We start from the raw sequence: 23,871 nt of genomic DNA, 5'->3' as shown, positions 1-23,871 counted from the left end.
ATTTGTGTTGTTCTTGGCTTTCATTGTAGAAGCTCCTTCATGCAGTGGGTGCTAGTTAACACAGAGACTCACACTGGTCAAAATTACTGAGAATAAGTGACTGTTAAGTGCAGGTCCTAACCAAGACATCTGTATTACTCTCTCTAAGTCTTGGGAAATAGTGTAGAAGAGAAGTAGAAAGACTAAGACCTGGAGGATGAAGCAGACTGCCATGAAACACTGTTATCTATATATGACATGGCTGTCATGCTCAGGAATTTACTGTAGCAGGGGTTACCTGCACAAGATTGAGCCTTCCAACATTTGATCATAGACAAAGGAGGGGCTTGTGAGGCCCACCCCACCCCTGAAGGGTTATAGATGGTAAAGTTGCTAGGGAAGGTGTTATTTGCTCCTCTGTAGTAGCCACTGATGTATCCCAGAATCTAGTAAATAATACTATATCCATTCTCATGCCAGTGGACACAGCTAAACTCAGTGGACCACAGGAAAAATAAAAAAGACACCACATAGTGGGTGAGGCATGCTTGTTGAGAAAAAGTCCTTCAGTGTGGGAGACTGAGGGCTAGAGAGATTGATGGGATTGAAAATGTGGTCAGCCTTGAAAACTATATATATATATATATAAAACAATGTAACAACTGAACAGGCTATATTTAAGAATGTATGCAATGACAATTAATGAAAGAGAGGCAATGAATGAATTAGAAGGCAAGTGGTGAGAGGTATTTGGGAGGATTTAGAAAGAGGAAAGTCAAGGTATTATAAATATTGTAATTATACTATAGTCTCAAAAATAAAGCAAAAAAAGGAAGATGGACAAAATTCATTATATATGTGTAAGAACTTGTCAAGTGTTTTTTAAAAATAGGTGAAATCAAAGTTTCACACCATGTTTTTAATAATTAATTTTACAATATTCCAAAGCATGAAAAGAGAATACGATGTAATTTCTGGCAAGACATAATGGAATCTAACATAATGAATTATCCCATATCTGTAACATTGTTGAATCAATTTATTTACACTTATGAGTTTAACATTACAAGTACAGAAACTTATGCCTCAAAACAATAAGCAAAATATAAAAACTTAAAACACGGGTCCTTTTAAAATTCAAGTTCTGAGTAGGACCCCCATTGGGTGCAGCACAATGTTTCTTCTTGAGTGGAGTAACATAAACAGTGAAATGTGCCCTTGGCCAGCATGTGAGCAGAAGGTCACAGACCTTTCTATAATTAAATCCCTTCACCCAGATGACTTGCCTAAAGTAATAAAGAATTAATAGTGAAAATGGCAAATAAGCACAATCTGGTCTTTTTACAAAAATATTTATATTCACTACTATTGGAGCCACTAATTATAAATTATTTCCCTTGGGTACTAAATGATTTGTGTTGATGCAATCACAATTTCTGTATTTAAGAACACTATAAAACCTACCAACCTATATCTCTCCTTTTCAACTGAGAAATTCTCTGAGGCAACTTTGCAAAATGCATTCAGTAGGGAGGGAAAGACCCGTGTTGATGGAATCCAGTCCCCACTTACAGTAACTTAACCTATGGAAGAAAGACAATTAATTAAATTTCACAGAAACCTCAAGTCCCTTGTGAAACTGAATCAACACAATGGTTTGCCCTTTGGTTCCATCAGATGTGACTGTAATTAATAGTTAGAAGTTGTAATTCAGAATCTCACAGGAAACAGATAAAAACTAGAACTTTTCCCTTTCTGCTTGCTGGCAGCGCTGGCTGTGGTTAACTACATGCAAAGTTTTGCATCTAAAGAGTTTTCAGGCATTTGGAAAATAGCTAGATGTGTTTGTATTCAATAAGAAGTAAATATCTATGGGGAGAGAGAGAAGGAAGAAATTGCTATCTTTCTCAACATAAAGTTATTCTTATTAGCCAGGTGATGGTGGCACATGCCTTTAATTTCAGCACTTGGGAGGCAGAGGCAGGCGGATCTCTATGAGTTCAAGGCTAGCCTGTTCTACATGGCAAGTTCCAGGATAGGCACAAAACTACACAGAGAAACCCTGTCTCAAAAAGAAAACTGTTATTTTTATTTTCTTTTTCTCAAAATCCTCCATCGCTAGACAAAATTACTTCAGTTGTGGCCTTAATTCCTTAGACTTTCTTAGCTTTCCATTCATTTCTTCCAAATTAAACAATCTGACTAACAGGTTCTGTCATTAGAGTATGGACTATTACCAGGTTTATTCACATGAAGCCACACAAATAGTCAAAAGAATCACAGAACTTCAAATTCATCAGCATCTCATGTCTAATGTTGTACTCAGTAGAGGTCTTTGGTCTTTCTGCTCTAGGAAGGGCCATGTTTATGAGTAACAAAATACTTCATTATGTCTTCTTTTAATATTTGAATTCCGGAGCCAGTTGAACTTTGATAAATGATGTTATTAGTTTTCATTCTATTAAGTAGTTTTTTAAGCTACTATTTCTTTTTCTTTACCGCTTTGTACAGACTAGACAATGGAAGTAGGACCTTTCTGGTTCTCTGCTTTTGTGAACATATTGGTGAAATTATTAAGGCCACTCCACGTAGTTAAAAGGGAGGTTTATTTTGTGTGGTAACTTACAAATGAAGGGGTAGGTTGCAGGGTCTGGCAAAGGTATAGCACAGTCCGGCGGTGTTCTCTGGAGAACTCTGCTCGGTCTCTTCCTGCATCCCATGTCCCAGAACCAAGAGAGCCACCTCCTCCTGCTCCTCGGTCTTCAGCTCCCTCCTCTGCCCCGCCTTGTGGGTGTGATCATTACTGAAGCCTCAATGGGGGTTGGAACTTCCAGGCCAATGCTGGGATGGCTAGCCACTACATCTCCCCCTTTTGTCTAAATAAGAAAGTTCTAACCTAATACAAGACTATATACAAAGAAATGGTTATCAAATATTGTCCAGGCGTCATGAGGGATAATGACCTAGATAAGTTGGAATTACAATAAATGCAAACAATATCAAGCAACAGACACATACTAAAATCCAGGGAAATCTAGAGCGTGGGTAGGTGGCATGTTACAAAGATCATTCCAAAAGGTATCCTATCCTAAAGAACCTGAGTCTAATACATAATATATTCTATCTAAGATATTATATATGTATATATACTAAGTTGTAACTATAACTGCTAATCTCCAACCTCATCAAAGACCTGAGAAGGAATATAATAATACCTGAGAAATGGGAGAAGGATGCAAGCAACTTTCGGGAGTCTTGCAAGAGTAGACAGAGACAGCTAGCAGCCTGGACAGTCACCTAACATTTCTCAGTATCGTTGGTGCATTCTAATTGGCTTCAGGCCTAGAGTATCTGACAGACCATTTCAGAAGCAGGAATTCTGAAAGACCATCTTACCCTGTCTTGGCAAAGTACAGTGGTCGCTTTCCTTGTGTCCCACTTGTCCAGAAAGGACAGCATTTGTACTGTCAGCAGTTGAGGCAAGGGCAGTTCTTTGCCCAGTAGGCCATTTTGTGCCAAGAAGACAAACTTCCAAATGGAAATGTCTTAGAAGCCCAACATTCTCTCGGGATCAAATTGGTGCCGCCAGGAGCAATTGTGTCTCACGTCAACAGAATTCTAAATTATTTAAATGCCATATTCTCTAGGTCCATGAAGTGGTTGAAGATTACCTGTCCATCTGACCTATGTATTTATAAATCTGGATAACCTAACTAACATAATTATAGAGGTGACAAGCATAGGTGACAATAACTCTGTAAGTCTCATCTACCTAAACAACCTAAGGACTAAGGCTTCCTATAAATAAGGCAAACAGTCTGTAAGCAAATGTACAGTAAAAGGACAATGACTTCAAATTGCGACAATACACAAAATATCTTTAACAGAGGTAGGAATGTATAGTGCAATATGCAATATGATAATAATCCTAAATATATATCAGTATACAGAATATCTTAAACAGAAGTAGAACATACATACAGTATGACAGACATAAATTCACATTTGTATCAATATACAAATATTTCAAATAAGAGTAAAAATATGTGTACAATATAACAAACATAGTTCTGTATTTGTATCAATATACAAATTATCTTAAATAGGAATATAAAAAGTTTATATTTGTATCAACATATAAGAATTCATAACAGTGCAAAGGCTGCTATATTGCTAAATTTGTTTACTAATGTATGTGATAGTCTACCATAATATCTTATACATATCCATTCCATTTTTTCTTTTCCCTTTTTTTTTTTTTTTGAGACATATTTTCTTTCCTTAAGGAGAGTACTGAGTTTGACCATTTCTTCTACCCCCAACCCAAGAACCATTATCCATAACCCTGAAAAATATGAAACCTAAGGGATAAAGGGCGTTGTTTTCTTAGAATTGCTTCCTGCTGTTTAGGGGGTGATGGTAACTCTGTTGGGTATTGTGAGAAAGCTCAGATAGTTAAATCTCAGTTAGACTAACTGTAGATTCTGCAGCAACTCTTAGAGTAATGGGTAAGATTGTCTGATATTCTGGCAAGAAGTGTAGTATGATGATGATTACCATGGTATCATTCTGGATTGAGTAGAGTTGTTGTTGTTGTTGGGGCCCCATCTTGCTTCTGGAGACTTCAGAGATTGCCTGTGTAGATTGGTACCAATAGATTCTTTCTTTCTGCTGTAAACATCCGGATATCCAAGGCCTTATGATTTCTGGAAGATGGGTATTTCCATTATCCTGGAAAGACAAAAACAGAAACCTACCCCAACCTTTGATTGTTAACTTTTTCTTACAACCTGAGGAGATGTCACATTGGTGGATGATCTTTTATTTCTCCTCATCAAGGGGTTTCTCCTGTTCGAATCTAATTTTTATTAATTTTGTTGGTATCCATAGCTTTTCTTCTCCTGTGGAAACAAAAGCAAAACCCCTTCCCCAATGTAGGACATATCCAGGTTTCCATTCTGAGGTCAACACATCTTTGAAATAAACCGGTTGGTTTAGCTCAGGAGTTTTGTTTGTCGTCCAATGTCTCTCTGCAGCTGTTGTTCCTTTCTCATCAGCATTGAGAAAATTCAAGGTTAATAAAGCACTATGCACTCTATTTCTAGGAGTCATTGTTACCTGTTGCTGTTTATTTAGCATATCCTTTAAAGTTCGATTGGATCTTTCTATGACTGCTTGGCCTGTGGGATTGTGTGGTGTACCTGTAACATGCTTTATATTGTAATAAGCAAAGAACTGTCTCATTTTATTGGAGACATATGCTGGGGCATTATCTGTCTTGATTTGTACAGGTATTCCCATGATGGCCATAACTTCTAATAGGTGTGTAATCACAGAATCAGCCTTTTCAGAACTCATAGGAGTTGCCCACTGAAATCCTGAATAGGTGTCAATGGTATGGTGTACATACTTTAATCTTCCAAATTCTGCAAAATGAAACACATCCATCTGCCAAATTTCATTTCTTTGTATACCTTTTGGATTGCTCCCTGCAGGTAATGGAGTTTGGTTATAGAATGAACAAGTAGGACATTTTTTCACAATATCCTTAGCTTGTTGCCAAGTAATGGAGAAATCCTTCTTCAAACCTTTGCTATTTACATGGTGTTTCTTATGAAATTCTGAGGCTTCTAGCACATTACCTATTAGTAACTGATCAATCTCATCATTACCTTGTGCTAGAGGTCCTGGCAGACCTGTATGGGATCTGATATGGGTTATATATATAGGATGTTCCCTTTTTCTGATGATTTCCTGCAGTTGTATGAATAATGAAGTTAATTCTGTATTATCAGGAATAAATTCAGCAGTTTCAATGTGTAAAACAACTCTCTCTGCATATTGAGAGTCAGTGACTATATTGAGGGGTTCTGTGAAGTCCATCAGTACCATAAGAACGGCATACAGTTCTGCCTTTTGTACAGAGCTGTATGGACTTTGTACCACTTTACTTAAGTCTCCTGATTTGTATCCTGCTTTCCCTGATTTATTTGCATCAGTATAGAATGTGAGGACTCCAGAAATTGGCTTATGTCGTACAATGTGAGGAAGGACCCATTCAGTCTTCTTTATGAATTCTATCCTCTTGCTTTTGGGATAATGGTTGTTAATCTCTCCCAAAAAGTTACTGCAGGCTCTCTGCCAGTATTCATTATCTTTCCATAGTGATGAAATTTCCTCATTAGTTAAAGGTACTACAATTTCTGCTGGGTCCATTCCTGTCAACTGCCGAAGTCTTAATTTATCTTTTTGAATCAAATCAGAGATCTTTTCTATATAAGTCTTTAATTTCTTATTTGGTTTACATGGTAGGAATATCCATTCCAATATAATATCTTCCCTCTGCATCAGAATACCTGTGGGGGAATGTCTGGAGGGGAATATGACAAGAATGCATTTAAGTTCTGGATCCACATGAACCACATGTGCTTCTCGAATTGTCTTTTCTACTAGAGCCAATTCCTTCTCAGCTTCAGCTGATAATTCTCTAGGACTATTTAATTCTTTGTCCCCTTCTAGAGTATTAGCCAAATTTTGTAGTCCACCTTTGGGTATTCCCATGATACCCAATAAGTTGGAAATGCTTCCTAACAACTTTTGAAAATCATTAAGAGTCTTTAATCGATCTCTCCTCAGTTGTACCTTTTGGGGTCTAATTTTTTGTAACTCTATCTTATATCCGAAGTAATTAATAGAATCTCCTCTTTGTATTTTTTCAGGAGCAATTTGTAGTCCCCAGTGAGGCAAAACTTTTTTTTACTTCTTCAAACATGCTTTCTAATGTGTCTAACTTTGGATCAGCTAATAGGATATCATCCATATAGTGATAAATTATGGATTGTGGAAACTTTATACGAATTATCTCCAATGGTTTTTGCACAAAGTATTGGCATAAGGTAGGGCTGCTTAACATTCCCTGTGGGAGGACCTTCCATTGATATCTCTTGACTGGCTGAGAATTGTTATAATTAGGAACTGTGAAGGCAAATTTTTCTCTATCATTTTCTTGTAATGGTATGATAAAGAAACAGTCTTTTAAGTCAATAACTATTATAGGCCATTCTTTGGGTAGCAGAGAGGGCAAGGGCATCCCAGTCTGTATGGGGCCCATTGGCTGAATTACTTTATTAATAGCTCTCAGATCTGTCAGCATTCTCCAATACCAGACTTTTTTTTAATAACAAATACAGGAGAATTCCAAGGGCTGGTAGATTCTTCAATGTGTTGAGCATTTAACTGCTCTTGAACCAGCTATTCTAAAGCTTGTAGCTTCTCTTTTGTCAAAGGCCACTGTCCAACCCAGACAGGTTTATTAGTTAGCCATTTTAAAGGTAAGGCAGTTGGTACTTCTGAGAGTTCAACAGCAGTTGTGCTCTGTTTGTGTACAGCCTGAATGGTTGGTGACTGGTTTTTATAGCATGTTATGATATTATTCCTAGAAACATGCATTGGCCTGTATTCCTTTTCTGAGAGTGTAGGAATTTTAATCTGGGTATTCCACTGTTGTAACAGATCTCGGCCCCATAGATTTAATGCTACGTTCGCTACATATGGCTTCCACCTTCCTCTCTGTCCTTCTGGCCCTATGCATTCAACCCATCTCAAACTCTGTTTTATCTGAGATAGGGTGCCAATTCCTAAAAGTTGGACATCTACCTCTTGAAGAGGCCAATTTGGATGCCATGATTTTGGTGTAATTATAGTCACATCTGCACCTGTGTCTACCAGGCCCTCCAGAACCAAGCCATTAATTCGAATTCTAAGCTTTGGTCTTTTTTCATTTATGGAAGTCTGACAAAATATTTGTTTTATTGTGTTCTTTGTAAACTGTGATTCATCTATCAGAGCTGTTTTATCATCCATTGCAGTATTGGTTTTTACAATAGGCATTGGTTTATTCAGTTGTCCTGGAGAGGAATGTCTTCCACAGTGGCCGGGAATGTTCTTACCACATTTGATTTGGGGGCCTGCAAGAGGCCCCCTGAGGCGTTTCCCGCCAGTAAAGGGTTGCCTCATATATCTATTTTTGATCTGCACTCACTGGTCCAATGTCGGCCTTTACCACATCTTCTACATAATATAGGAGGTGGTTGGGGTCTCCTGTTTAGGCTATTCCTAGAAGGAGTATTACTTCTAGGATTACCCCATGTACAGTTTTTACTTATATGACCTGGTGTACCACATTTAACACATTTGGTACCACGGGGCCTTCTTTCACCTCTGGGATTTGTCTCTCCTATCCAAGCCTCATTACTGTAGTTAAAAGATTCAACACCATTAGTATACTGAATCCATTCTTCCAAAGGAGCTGATCTGATCTTTAATGGTGTAAGTATTCTTTTGCATTTTGCATTAGCATTGTCAAATGCCAAGGACTCAGTTAATACTTTTCTTAATTCTTTATCTGATACAGCTTTTGTTATAGCTGTGTTCAGCCTTTGTAAAAAATCAGTGAAGGGTTCATGTGGTCCCTGAAATATCTTTGTGTATACCTCAGTTGCTTTTCCAGGTTTTGGAATTTTTCCCCAAGCATTTAGAGCTGCTGTACGGCGTAGGGATATTGTATGCTCATCATAAATGGCTTGTACATTCCTGTCAGCGAAACATCCCTCACCAAGTATTTGATCTTGGGAGATCTGAAAACCTCTGAGTTTACCTTGTTGTTCTAAATTTCTTGCCTCTTTTCTCAACCAGCTTTTCCACTGTAACTGCTGGCTATATTCTAGAACAGCTGAAATTAACTGATGCCAGTCATCTGGAATGATTCTATGTGAGGTAGACCACGAATTTAACATCTGTTTTACATATGTGGAGTGTATCCCATATGTAACTACTGCTTCCTTTATATTTTTAAAGTCCCTTGTTGAAATTGGTTGTAATGTATATGTCGTATATGGCTCGGGGTGTGTGTCATCTGCTGGCTTCTCATGGATGATAACAGGATAAGCCATTGCATGAGAGCCATTTGGAGATGTTACAACCTGTATGGTCTTACCCTTCTGCTTATTAGGTCCCTTGTCATGTTTATTGAGTTTCCTCCAGGGCTTGTAAATGAGCTCCTAGGGTCTGTTCCAGGGAGTAAACCTCCTCTCTTGTAAGGGATTCCAGATTTTTCATGGAATCATGGAAGTTTTTATGTTCTTCTGAAACACATGATTCCATGGACCTTATCTTATCAAGTAATGATAATTTTTCTTCCTTATATAGTGTCTGAGTAGCTACAACTTCACTCTGGAGAGTAAGTGTTCTATCCATTAAATACTCATATTTATTATCAATAAAAGCAATTTTGGGTACAAGCTTGTTTTGTAAATTCTGGTTAGCAGATTCCAGAGAGAGAATCTTTTTATGTAAGTCCTCATTGCTATCTTTTAAAACCTGTAATTCCTGGTTAGCAGATTCCAGAAAGAGAATCTTTTTCTGTAAGTCTTCATTGCTATCTTTTAAAACCTGTAATTCCTGGTTAGCAGATTCCAGAACAAGAATCCTTTTCTGTAAGCCTTCATTGCTATCTTTTAAAACTTGTAAATCTTGGTTAGCAGATTCCAGAGAGAGAATCTTTTTATGTAGGTCCTGGTCAGCAGATTCCATAGACAGAATCTTTTTCTGTAAGCCTTCATTGCTAACTTTTAAAGCCTGTATCAGTCCCAATAATGACTCATCTTTGTTCTTACTATTAAACCAGTGTTTGAAAACTGTGTGTATTATTACAATGAATGTCAAAATGGTACAGGCCAGATATGTCTTAGGGAGGTCGTATATTTCCAGGAAAATGTCATTCATCATACAGGCAAAAAGGTTTTTAAATTCTTGTGAGGTAATGTTGTCAGCCATATTACAAGAATTACTCAAGATTTGTTAGTCAGTTTTAAGGTGTAAGATTATCAAGTACTTTTACTTGAAAGAAGCTTACCTTTCCGTGGTTTTGGGGGGTGCAGTAGCACTTTTCAGCCAGCAGGAGGCATTGGTATAGCTCCAAAGCAAGGCCTGCTAGCGACCTTGGCTGGCAGCAGCTGAAGGCAGGAGCCAAGGTGGCGGGGAGCAGGCACTCAGGGAGGAGTGGGAATGCCTCACTCACAGCGGTTTTCGCTGGTCTGGGGGCTAAGCCAGGGAACTGAGACCGGACTTGCTGTTCCCTTTTTCGGGAATGGGACCGTGTAGGCGCCCCCTGGTTGAATGGAACTTTGCAGGTGGGTTTAGGTGCCCGCCAGCCGCCAGCCGGGAGGAGGCTGAGGGAGGGAGCCGCCTGGGCCTTTGGAATTTGCCCCACGTGAGCGCCAGATATTGGTGAAATTATTAAGGCCACTCCGTGTAGTTAAAAGGGAGGTTTATTTTGTGGGGTAACTTACAAATGAAGGGGTAGGTTGCAGGGTCTGGCAAAGGTATAGGGCAATCTGGCGGTGTTCTCTGGAGAACTCTGCTCAGTCTCTTCCTGCGTCCCGTGAGAACCACCTCCTCCTGCTCCTCGGTCTTCCGCTCCCTCCTCTGCCCCGCCTTGTGGGTGTGATCATTACTGAAGCCTCAATGGGGGTTGGAACTTCCAGGCCAATGCTGGGATGGCTACCCACTACATGAACATGCTCATATATTTCAACCAAATTGTGTTTCTCATAAAAAACAATGCACACAATGAGAAGTATCATGAAAACGTAACTTTCTAGATAGAGTTCAAATTTAACAAATGTGATAGGATGAGAGAAAAGAATTCAGCCCATCTATAGAAAAGCATTTGCCTTATTTCTAGAAAATACTCATTGGTTTTAAGAATGTTCTAGCTATTTAAATATTTTGCAAATCACTGAAACATGTAATTTTTAGAAGAAATTCAAACTAGGCACTTGTTAGCTCATTGCAGGTACTGACCAATCAAAGCACACAGTAACAGAAATAAAAATAGAAAGAAAGAAAGAAAGAAAGAAAGAAAGAAAGAAAGAAAGAAAGAAATATATATATATATATATAGATGATGGATGGATGATACATAGATGTGTCAGTGAGTGAGAGAGAGAGAGAGAGAGAGAGAGAGAGAGAGAGAGAGAGAGAGAGAGAGATGTTTCAATATGTTTCAAATATGTTTAGATTCTTTCTGTAAAAATATACAACATATAACAGGTGTTATTCCAAAATTACTTAAACAGGGTAATTTACAAGCACTATTAATTTACTACTATTGTAAAGGCTGCAAAGTTCGAGATGAATGCATGGGCAGATGCAATGTCTAGCAAAGACTTCTCTTACAAACACAGCAAAATCTTGCTATAGCATCACTTGGCAGAAGGACAAGAGAGGATGGACACACAGGGTAGTAAATCCATTAATCTCCTTCATGACCATAGAACCTTTATCACTAGTCACATCCTAAGATTCCCATCATTTCAGACATTTTCTGTGGAGGAAAGTTTTACCAAGGGTTTTGGAGGCACACAACCTTCATGTCATAGCAAACCCTTCCACACAGGGCCAAAGAGCTCCCCTTGCACAGAAGAGCTTTCTCTGTGTAGTCTACCACACCAAAGATTGCTATCACCCAGTGCTTTCACTCTCATATTTAACTCAAAACATTTTCTTGGGACCTAGATCTCACAAAAGATCCAAAAGACCCAAGCTAAGTGAAATGCCATCCTGAGATGGCACAGCTGCTCAGGCTGGTTTGCTCTAGCCTGGTTGATCCAAATGAAGTCTTAAGTTTGCCTTATTTTTCTGCACCTATGTCCAGTTAGCACCATCCCTGAAGTCAGCAAAGTTAAGTAACTTTCTACATCTTTTTCTTTCCTGTTTTCCCTACCACCCTCATTCTCATGAGCACTCATTCACCAAGTCTAGTGATCTCCAAAGAGAAACACACATTTGTTACTGGAAACAAATATTGAGTTGTAAATTTTATTTTTATTTATTGTCCCTTTAAATGTTGATGCCATTAGTATGACACATATTTTAAATGCATATCTCTGAATGAATATACATATGAGATGGGAGTTTGGGTTCAGTTTTTTACTGATAACAATTTGTGATCAGGTTCAGAGTGGTGACTCAGTTGATAAAGGCACTTGTTGCCAAGCTTGATGATGTGAATTGAATCCCTAGGACTTACTTGGTGGAAGAAGAGAACCAACTCCTGGTAGTTGTCCTCTGATATCTACAAACACACACACACACATACACAAAATAAATGCAAGTATAACAACTTTAAAACATTTATATTTTTATGTATATGGGCATTTTGACTTCATGTACATACCACATGTATGCCTGGTGTCTATAGAAGCCAAAACAGGGTATCAGATACCCTGGAACTGGAGTAAAAGATGATTGTGAGCCACTATCTGGGTGCCTGGAAACAGAATACAGGTCCTGTGCAAGGGTAGACTCACTCTGGACCTCTGAGCCATCTCTCCATCCTCTGCAACAAAAGAAATCATGATCATAAAGGGTTGGAGGAGACTGACAGTTGTTAGGTATTTCTACACATATGCTGCAAGCCATTTTGCATAGTTAATAAAAGTTGTTAATATCAGGTGTATGAAATTATAATTGGAGGTGAGGATTCAGGGCCAAATATGCCCTTTGTTACATAGCTTTCATCTACTTTTTCTTGTTATCTTTTACATATGCCCCACCTCTTATCCTCTGTATTGGGTTTGGTGAGCATTAGTATTCTACCAGGTAATTTTTTTTCCCATTCCAAACACCCTGTTTAAGTATGAAGAGTATTTTATTTTTCACTTAGCAAGTTCCTGCTCTTATGACCCTGGTCAAAATACCCTCTCCTGGAGCTTTCTTTGACACTGGAGGCAGGGACAGTCAGAGTCTTTCTGGTGCATATTAAGTAATCGGTGTTCAATGGCATTACAACATAAACTAAATTCGGTTTTAGTTGTGTGTTGAAGAGTGTGTATCTCCCTTCAGACCGTACCTTATTTTTTCACATCCTAACCCTTAATTCCCAGTTCACTGCTTCTGGGCCAGTGTAGATGCTAGCTAGTTTAGTCAGCAGAGGTACAATTTCTTACAAAATGCTATTACAATTTTCATTTTATTTTGACATGTCAGCTATCAGTTAAGAAAATACCCTGGATGTCAAGAACAACAAAATGATCCAGGAGTACTATTTTAACACAATAACTCTTCTTCAGAATACCAGTTTGTGTCAGGCTGAAGGGAAGAGTTCTTGGAGTGAAGCTGGGGTATTTTATCTCTCACTGAGTATCTTTCACAGAGACACCTGTGTGTCCAGCTAAAGTAGGCATGGTAATCTAGAACCTTTGAGTATGGTTCTCTGTTTTTCAAGGTTTGGTGGGATTCGGATGAACCACAGAGGACAAACTTTTCTCATTCCAGCCAGTTAATTCTAAAGAAGGAATTAATTCAGGAACAGTACACTGTGCAAACAGCCAGGATTTTACGGACTATTTGGTATGTTTTTATTTGTTCATATGACCTTCAGCTCTTCGGTGAATCTTAATAGGTATTACTATAAAGATGCATATTCTTTTAGGATGCCCTGTCAACACGATATAGACAAGGGTCACCAGTATATCCAAGCACATCATGGATCATCAAACAACCATAAAACAAATCAGTCACCTTTATATCTGAGGGATGCCAGTTTACACACTGTACTTGAAGGTCTGATGGCTAGAGAACCTCTTATCACAAAGTACCATTTTTTGGGTCCAATATAATATGAGGGGAACAGTCAAGTAATATACAAAAATCTCAGTTACCTTTATTTTTTTTCCCACAGAATTTTTTTTGTTGCTGTTATTGAAAAATTAGAATGAAAGATATTGGAGTTGGGTTTTAAATACCTTAACCTCTCAAGCATATGCATCTACATCATTCTTTACAATCTATCTTTATTATCAGTCATGCCCAATATACCTTATTCCACTACCACTAGCTGGTGCTTGCTAATATGTTCTTATTATTTCAGGAATATCTTAAGATATTGTATATAATCTTTCAAATCTGTTTTTTTTTTTCACACACCATAATATCCTTAAGGCCCATACAATTTGTTGCATGCTTTGGTAATTGATTCCTCCTTTTATTTGGTATAGTATTCCACAGTGTAAGTGCACCAAGTTTACATAACCACCTACATGTACTTAATGTACTTACTTTTTTATTATGTTTTAGTTTTATGGCAAATGGTTTAGATTCATATTTAATTATATTGTAGTCTAAAGTTGCTTTTACTCTGAAGTATCTCCTGAACCCCATGATAGAGATATTTGTCCTATTTATGAATTCCCAAGGATCCATAAATATATTTGCAAGTGTTCTGATCATAGTTATAAGCTAAATTATAGCTATTTTGTTTACAGTTTGGAGGTGTGTGTGTGTGTGTGTGTGTGTGTGTGTGTGTGTGTGTGTGTGTTGTATAATGTGACAATAACTCTCAGGTGATTCATACCAAGATAAGAATATATCTTATTAATTTTTGCATCTTTCATAGTACCTAAACACTGTTTTTAATGAGCCTAGACCATCTTAATATTTCTAAATAAAAATATACTTCAATGAACCAATTAGTTCATGAAGATGGGCTGTCTTTATTATTTTTTCTATACTACATTAAAATTTCCATAGTACTTTGAATGTTAAAATCACTTGAGAAATACATAAGAAATTATGGTAATATTGCAAAGAAATCTTTTTATTAATTGAAGCCCTCTTGACAATGGCTATGCTTTGAGCCCTTTATCAACAGGTAGAAGTCAACATTAAAAAGACACTGAATGGTTAGTTCTAGTGGTGCATAGCTATAATCTTAGAACTTGGGAGGAGAAAGCAGGAAAAATTCATGTTTGAGTCCAACATGGGCTACACAGCAAATCTTGTTTTAGAAACCAAGCCAAACAACACAACAGAATGTGCACTAAACTAAGGACTAATGTTAGCTCCAGAACTGACAGTTTTTGTGTGTGCTTGATACTGGCAATTCCCTTTGATGTTTACAGTTCTCAGAATCTTCGTTTGTGAAAGCAGGACACACCCACCTGCCCTGCACACCCCCCAAAGAGACTGGGATTCTCTACTGGAAACATTTAGAATACTTCAGATTGATGTGTATGTGTATGAGCATGCATGTGGAGGAACCCATGGAAATCAGAAGAGAGTGGGAGAAACACTAGTGCCAGAATTACAGGCAATTGTGAGTGAGTTGCCTAATGTGAGTTTTGGGAGCCAAACTCAAGTCTTCTTCAAGAGCAGAAAATGATAATAAGTATAAAAACCTCTTAAGTTCCTGGAAATGCTTTCAAAGATGAAACTCATACAAAACATTTAGAAACATACAAATATATTCAGCCTACATTCTTTGTGTCTTATGAATATCTTTTTTGTTCAAATAATGATTTTAAAGTCACAATTTAGTGCTGTGGATATCACTCTGTATAAATAAAATGCTGTTTGGCCAGTGGACAGGCAGGAAGTATAGATGGGACAAGAGAGAAGATAATTCAGGGAAGTAGAGGCTGGGATGGAGAGAGACTGCCAGCCACTGCCATGACAAGCAACATGTATAGACACCAGTAAGCCACAAGCCCCGTGGCAAAGTATAGATGAATAAAAATGGGTTAATTTAAGATAGAAGAAGTAGATAACAAGAAGCCTGCCATGGCCATACAGTTTGTAAACAATGTAAGTTTCTGTGTGTTTACTTGGTTGGTTCTGAGTGTCTATGGGCCTGGTGAGTGTGAGAGATTTGTCCTGACTGTGGGCCAGGCAGGAAAACTCTAACTACAAATGGCGCCCAATGTGGGGCCAAAAGTTTCCACCTAAAACTGGAGGAAAAAGATACTAAAATGGAGCTAAAAACAGCTTCCTAGTTGTCTCTCTCAAGTTAGCAGCAGCCCACCGGTTTGAGCTACTATGGCGGGTTCCTGGCATGTGCGTCTTACCTGCAGTGTGGTTGGAATGAGGAGTCTACAAGCGACACTTTACTCTGCTGCATGGTGGATTTAGCCTTTGCTAGTTTAAAAAAAAAAAAAAAAGAAGGTTTCTGGCCTATGCGCTGCTTGGAACTGCTTCTGATAGTTGATAGTACACATGGCTCCAGACCCAGAGCTGGTGATAAACTGTACCAATGCCACTTTGGAAAGCTGAGGTGGGCAGAGCCAGTGGTTTAGTAGTAGTAAAATAAAGATATAAGGAAAGTTTTTAGTTTAAAATCTCAAATTCTGTTCTTAAAATACATAGTATTTTGACATATCTTAGAAAAAATCCAAAATATTAAACAACTTAAATTTTAACATATGAGACAATATATGTTCTGATAAAAGATTACAGAAATTAGTATGGCTCAATATTTCATCAAAAGTGATAGTGAGACATAGACATATTTTCCTATATTTTTCTACTTAAAGAAACTTCCATTTCTAAATAGAGAATTATAGTTGGTTAGGTTTTAATAAAAGCATTAATCCAACATTTTAAGTTGACCTCTAGGAGTCAGAATGTTCCAGTATTTTCAGAAAAGTTTGTCCTTGTGACATTTTTAGTGTTTATTTCTAATTTGTCCTGTGATCACTTAGGTACCAGTGAATAGAACTCAATAAATTACACCCACCAGTTATTTCAGTTCTAAAATTTAATTAGAATTCATGAAAAATCTGTAGCAGACATCTCATGTTTTATAGGAATTTCTGAAAGCTCAGGTGAAAGGGCAAGAGTAATTAAGAATTTATCTGAAAGGTGTTTAAATGAAAGCATCTGAAATAATGGCTTAATGTAGGTTAGGACTTAACACAACTGCCCTTGAACTTTCTTGTAATGGCATATCCATTTATTATTGAACTAATACTTGTAGGTTAACTCTCAGCAATTTTGCTTTTTCAAGATCTATTTATTTTTATATTATTGTAGGTGTTTTGTCTGCAAGTATGTTCATGCACCATGTGTGCAGTGCTCTTAGAAGCAAGAAGAGGGCATTGTATCTCCTGGAACTTGAGTTTTAGATGGTTGTGACCTGTCATGTAGAAGCTGGCAATCTGGAAGAGCAGCCAGTGTTTGTAGATGTAATGGTCTTATTAAATAAGAAACACAGAGCCAAACGAAGAGTTAAAAGCCCAAGAGGTCAGAGCAATAGCTGAGAGCTGAAACTGCCTTCTTACCGCCCCCTGCCGTCCTTCAGAAAGAGACCTACTTCCTGTGTATCTGTCTTTTTATTGACTTTCTGTTCTGCCTTCTCATTGATTGTAAACCCAACCACATGACCTCCTCATCACTGCCTGTCTATTCAGACCTCCAGGTCTTCTATGGTTGGTATTGAGATTAAAGGCGTGTGTCTCCATGCTGGTGGTGTCCTTGAACACACAGAGATGTCTGTCCTGTGATCGGGTGTAAGGGCATGTGCTACCACTGCCAGACTTCTGCTATGGCTTGCTATTAGCAATGACCCCCAGGCAACTTTATTTATTAATATGCAAATAAAATCACATTTCAGCACAAATAAAATATCACCATAAGTGTTCATAACCATTGAGCCATCTCTCTAGCACTTAGCAAATTTGAGAAAAATACTCTAATTTACAATATTGCCTTCCCAAATGTCTAAGGACATATTTAGTAGAGGCTTCTATAGCTTCAAAAGGAGAAAGCTCTCATAGTATACCACTGTGTCAGTAATTTGTTGATATAATAAACAGAATAATAATTGTGAAATATGCTTTTGAAAATAATTATCCTGTAAGTTAAGATTAAAATAATAAGCAATATTTAAATTTTTAGGCCTATAAATTTCTTATGCATATAAAATATGAACTTGAACATTGGTTCAATGAGTACTCATTAGATATTTATTGAATACTATTTTATTAAAAGCATATTGAAATATATTTGGGTGTTAACAAATGCAGGACACATTGTGTTGTTTTAAAAAACATTTGCATTAAGAGAGGAGAAATGCAAATTGTATGTAAGGAAAAAGACAATCAGGTCAGATACTATATAAAAGTTGTTTAGGAAAAACTGCAAAATGATATCTGACTGGATAAAGTGTATATATGTGAGGTGCATAGTGTGAATTAACATTGTAACTAGTCTTTAAAAGATGAAATATATGGAATTTGGCAAACCAAGAGCACACTGGTTAAAAAAGAAAATCGAGTGTATAGGATGAACAGCGTGGAGGAAGTATGGGGTCAGTAGATGTGCTGTTTGGAATGATGGCCAAGGACCAAGCCCTGCTAGTAAATCAGCAAGGTCATGCTGTTTAACTGGGACTTTTTATAGAGAAGTAAAACAATGCAACTAATTAGGAAATGAAAAAATATTTTCCTTTTGGCACACATCCCTTAATAAGCATCCAGGTATTGTCAGTGATTTTTATCAAGCAGATTCTTATATAAAATGCTCCAGAGACTGAGTGTGTGTTTGAAAATGGAGCTAACTACATAACTAAAGTGATCAAAATTCTATAATTTAGTTCTTTCACTTAATCAGGGTTCATAAAAATATAAACTTCATGTCCAGTGCCCTTCATTGAGCAACCTCATCTGATTTTTATCCCTGATGAAACCTTGAGTCTTAAAGAATCAAAAGAGTAGAATTTGAGAACATAAAATTCTGTCAAAAATTGGAAGGAAAATGACATCTATAAAATCAGTGTGTTTTATAGTTTCAAAGAAGTTTGTCATAGAAGGCACAAGGTTCTGCTTATCACACAAGGTGAATTTCTGAGAGTTATATACCTTAGTTTAAAAACAATTATTAATGCACACTTTCCCTGATTGCCAGATACATTCAATATGGCAGCATATGAATAAAATATTAGCACACAATAGAAGTGAAGTGAATATTAATTTCTCTTGTCTATTTTAATAAGCATTACCTCATATCTTTGTGAAATAGGCATTATCCATTATTTATCATTTCCCTTGTCTATTTCTCATAAACATTATCTCATAACATCCTTGTGAAATAGACATTATTCATTCATTTTTCATACAGGATTTGATTTTCTACTCAAATAACCTTGCACTGGTGTAGTAAGGGATACAGAAAATAATGAAACAAAAAATGTACTAAATTTGTTACAATTGCAACATTGAACGTTGCAAGAAAGATGGATAGTGAACAAAGAAATACAAAAAATGAGTAGTACTTTTTAGAACTTAAATAATTCACTCAAATATCATTTACATTGGTTGGTTTTACCTTATGCTATAACACGGCATTCTCTTTTGATCTACAAATTGATATTATCCTTATATAGTCATAGTTCCCGTGAGAAATAGAAACAATAGGTATTTTACTTACTTTTCTGTTGCCGCAATAATACATCATTACTAGAAGTAATTTATGGAAGAAGAAGTTTATTTAGGCTTCTCTTTCTGGAGGAGGAGTATATAATGTTGTTGATGACATGGTAACATTTAGCACAAGCAGGAAAGTGAGAGATCATATATATCTTTAACTGTAAACATGAAACAGGAAGCAAACAGAAATTGGGCCAAATCCATGAACTCCTAGAGCCCACTTGCTAAGCAAGCACTGTATGACTGGAATGCTACCTCCAGTTCTCACATGTTGAAAGGACAAAATTGACTCCTGCAAGTTGTTCTTTGACCTCAAAGCATGTGCTGTTGGAGCAATGCACCTGCATTTGAACATATACTTCACCCAGCACCAACACCAGCACCACCACCCACCTCCACCACCTTCATCACTACCACCACCAGCACCAGCTCCACCAGCACCACCACCACCAGCACCACCACTACTACTACCACTAATAATAATGATTACAATAATGATGATAATAATGATAATAAGTAAAAAAGGAATTTGGGGGCTGGAAAGATAGATCAGTGGTTGAGAGAGCATACTACTTTTGTAGAAGATGAAAATTTGGTTTCTAGAACCCATGTTGGGTTGTTCACAAATGCCTGGGAGCTCTAGACCTCAAAAAAATCTGAAATCTCTAACTTCCACAAGCATAAGCACCTCACTCTCAGACACATGCACAGATACTTAATTAAACACAATAAAACAAATCTTAAAAAAACAGAAAATGTTATGGTTACCTCAAAATTAATGCCACAGTAACATCTAGACCAGTATTTAACCAATATTTGGTTAACCTGACCTAGATAAGTTGATGCATAGCGTTAACTAATCTAATCCTTTATGCTAAGAAAAACCAATTCTGTGATTAAGTATATTTTTTACTTCCTTTTCTGTGTTTTCAGAAAATTTATGAAGGTAAACTTTTGATAGGTATTTATCTGTAAGCTAAAAGAAACATAGAGGATAAAATAGGTGTACTAATGAGAGCTATACATAGAAAATCTTTTGGAAGGCAAAACTAAAATTTATGATGTGCTAATAAAAACATACACTGGCTTTAATGATATTTCTATACAGTTTCACTAGATTCTATTTCCTCACTCCACATAAAGAATATTATGCCATGCAAAAGTGGATAACCTCTGTAGACATTTATCCTCAACTGTTTAAGGACTCAAGAAATACAGCATTGTAGATATAGAACAATGAAAAGTTTTCTTAAGAAATGTAAACATGGGAACACAAGTATCTTCTTAAAAAGGAGCTAGCTATAATCAAAGAGAAATTTGAAGAATATAATTTGGATCTAAAAATACTCTAGTCATAGACTGGATTGCACTTATGAAAAAATTTGAACAAGCATTTCAGGAAATGGAAAATGAGTAGATGCCAGTGCCCTGCATTATTATGTTCAAGCTTCCTTGCTTGGTTACTTTTGACTGTTCAGCTCTAGGTTTATGAAATGTATCTCTAAATAGATGATTGTTCTGTCATGATTAAGTTGTTTTGTGAGAAAAGTTTTCTCCACCTGAAATGCAAACTTGTATGTGCATAGATGTCAAGGTTTTTAAAACATGTTTTAGATAATTGTATCAAGTAGTAAAATGAGTTTACTGTAGAAAAGAGATAATTTATACCATACCTGCTTTTAAGCACTTTAGATACAATTGAACTCAGCCCACTCAAGACCTTGTTTTATTCCTTGCTTGCTCCACATAGAGTTGATTTTTATAGTATAAGACAACTCACCATAACCTCCAGTATACAAGATGGTTATTAAGCATTATCTTACTGTTGGAACTGCTGAAGAAAAATTAGAGGACAGTTTCCACAACAGTTTCTGAAACTAGGACACTATGAGGACCTTTGTCAGGCTCCTTTATAAATAACAAATGCCCCCTATGCCTTTACTGAGAGCAGTAGACAGATGAGTGGAGAATTGGGAAACTCTGGGAAAGTTAATGTACAACATGTAATACAATATTCTAAAATTAAAATATGAAGGAATTAAGCTATCAGAGCAGAACCAAACATGTTATATTAATTAACAAAAACCAAAGATCAGAATGCTTTCTTATTGGGCACGGTCCACAATTATTTAAGTGTTATGGGGGTGGAGACAATGTTTCTTAAGTGATACAAGATGGACATTCCTATCCTCATAGCTTAAATTCCAAGTACACAGAAATAGAAAATGTATTTGTTCAACTACAGAACATCATAAATAGAAAATTTTCATGTGACTTCATGAAAGAAGTTGAAGGAAAAATGCAGGTGCTTTCAAGACAAAAATGATATAAAATCACCTTCCATCTATGTGTATAATGTGTCTGTGAAAAAAATGAGTTTCATGTTTAGTCTTGAGTTCCACCACAAGACAAGTCCTTATGTCAATGGAAATATTCATGTCTAGAAAACTCTGAAATTTCAAATCACTCCTGATCTCAAGCATTGGAGTTAACAGATTTTTATTTTGTACTTTTTTTTCCATTTTAAAATGAGTTTTCAGAACTTTATTGTTTCTTTACTTGTATGTGTGTGTGTGTGTGTGTGTGTGTGTGTGTGTGTGTGTGTGTACAGCCAGGTGTGCAAGTGTACTTGCCTATAATGGTATGTGTGATCTTGATGTCTTCTTTGATCACTGTCCATCTTACATTTATTATTTTAGTGACACTTTTTCATACAATATATTTTCATTGTTTCCTCTTCCAACTCCTTCCAGATCCTCGATACCTCCCTACCCACCCAACTTAATGCTCTTTTTCTGTTTTGCTCTCTTCAATAGAACAAACACAAACAAAACAAATGAAAGAAAAAAAAAACAAAAAACCAAACACCACACGTCAAGAACAAAAACAACCCCAAATATGGAGTACCTTTTTGTGTTGGCCAGCGCTTCCTGAGCCTGGGGCCTGCCCTCTAACGTGGTTGGCATACCCAGTTGCCCTCCACTGCAGACAACATATTTTTCTCTCTCCCAACAGTTATCAGTTGCAAACAGCCAAGTTCTTGGTTAGAGTGGACTTTTGTCCACATCACCTTCTCAATACTGGGACTTTTGGGTTTGGTTTGCAGTTGTGTAAGTCTTGTGCATACTGTCATGGTCTTTGTGAGTTCATATGTGTATCTGGAAGACACTATTTCATTGGAGTTACACATCACCCCGACTCTTATACCGTTTCTTCCTTTTCTTCCACATGAGTCCCTGAGTGTTTAGGGGAGAGGTTTGATGATCTCTCCCTAAACTTGGAGTTCATTATTTCAGCTAGACTGACTGGCTAGTAAGCCCCTAGACTCTGTCTGTCTCTACCTCCTAGTACTGGTATTGCAAGACATCACACCTAGTCTGACATTTTATGTAATATTGGGGAGCCAAGCTCAGACAATACACAGGAAGCATCCTACATGCACCGAGTCATCTTCCTAACACAAAGAACTTAACTTTAAAAGTATTTTATCTGAAATTTTAGTATTCTGTGTTTACTTCTTAATGTTTTTATCCTAAAATATGAATGTCATTTTTCTTAATAGTAAACTGAGTGATACTTTAAAAATTTAGTGAATATCTTTCCTGTTTCTTTAAGTGTATGTGTATGTTTATGGACAAATTGTGGCACTGTATTCTCTAATTTTAGTTATGATTATTTTTGTTTTGTTATTGAAAAATTTTGCAAGTTTTAATGAGCATTGTAGTCTTCAGAAAAAAGAAATTGATAGAAAAGTGAGCAATAACTAAATCTAATGTTTCTGGACAGATTATATAGTTCTATAAGTCTCAAAATGACCAAAGATGGAGAGAGAGAGAGAGAGAGAGAGAGAGAGAGAGAGAGAGAGAGAGAGAGAGAGAAAGATGGAATTAGAGTTAATTAGGGACATTTACTACTTTTCCTGTTTATCACCCCCTGACTCTGTGGTCCTCTGTTGGAATTATCACAGTAGGTATATATCTATATATTTGTATAAAATGAAGGTTTCAGATCTGAGTTCATCTTATATACTAACAGTCTTTATCTATACTTGGATATAGAAACTACAGGGCAAAGCATATATTTTAGATTAATCTATTTTAAAGTGCCTTTAAATTGTATCCAACATAACAGTTTTATTAAATTCCTTGATTTAAATCTTGCTGAATTATACTGTGATCTACAATTCTCAGGTGAAGAGACAAAAATCCCATCAAGCTGAGGAGATGGAATCTAATTTCCACAGAACAAAATGTGCTTTTAATAAACTGTGACAAGAAGGGCTAGAAAAAGAAAAAAACGTTTAGGAGGCAAAAGATCCAGGTTCAGACTAATGAAAACATTCAATCCATGTGTCACAATGAAATAAAACAGAAAAGAATACAGGTACTGGCCTCTCAAGAATACATCTTGCTGGCCATAGCAAACTCACCTGGAAGAGCAGTGAATCTTGGATAAAGATTTATCTTACAGAGTAACAAAGTGAATTGGCTAAAGGAACACACTTGGAATGCAGCTTCACAATGAAAGCATCCTTGCTGAAAGAGGATACATTTTATAGCGTGGAAGGTTATAGCTGCTGCATTACACATCCTATGCCTATGCACATATGTAGCTCCTCCATGCAACAGAA

Source organism: Onychomys torridus, chromosome 10, assembly GCF_903995425.1.
Source record: "Onychomys torridus chromosome 10, mOncTor1.1, whole genome shotgun sequence".
In the NCBI taxonomy this organism is placed as follows: Eukaryota; Metazoa; Chordata; class Mammalia; order Rodentia; family Cricetidae; genus Onychomys; species Onychomys torridus.
This window is presented reverse-complemented; position numbering follows the sequence as displayed.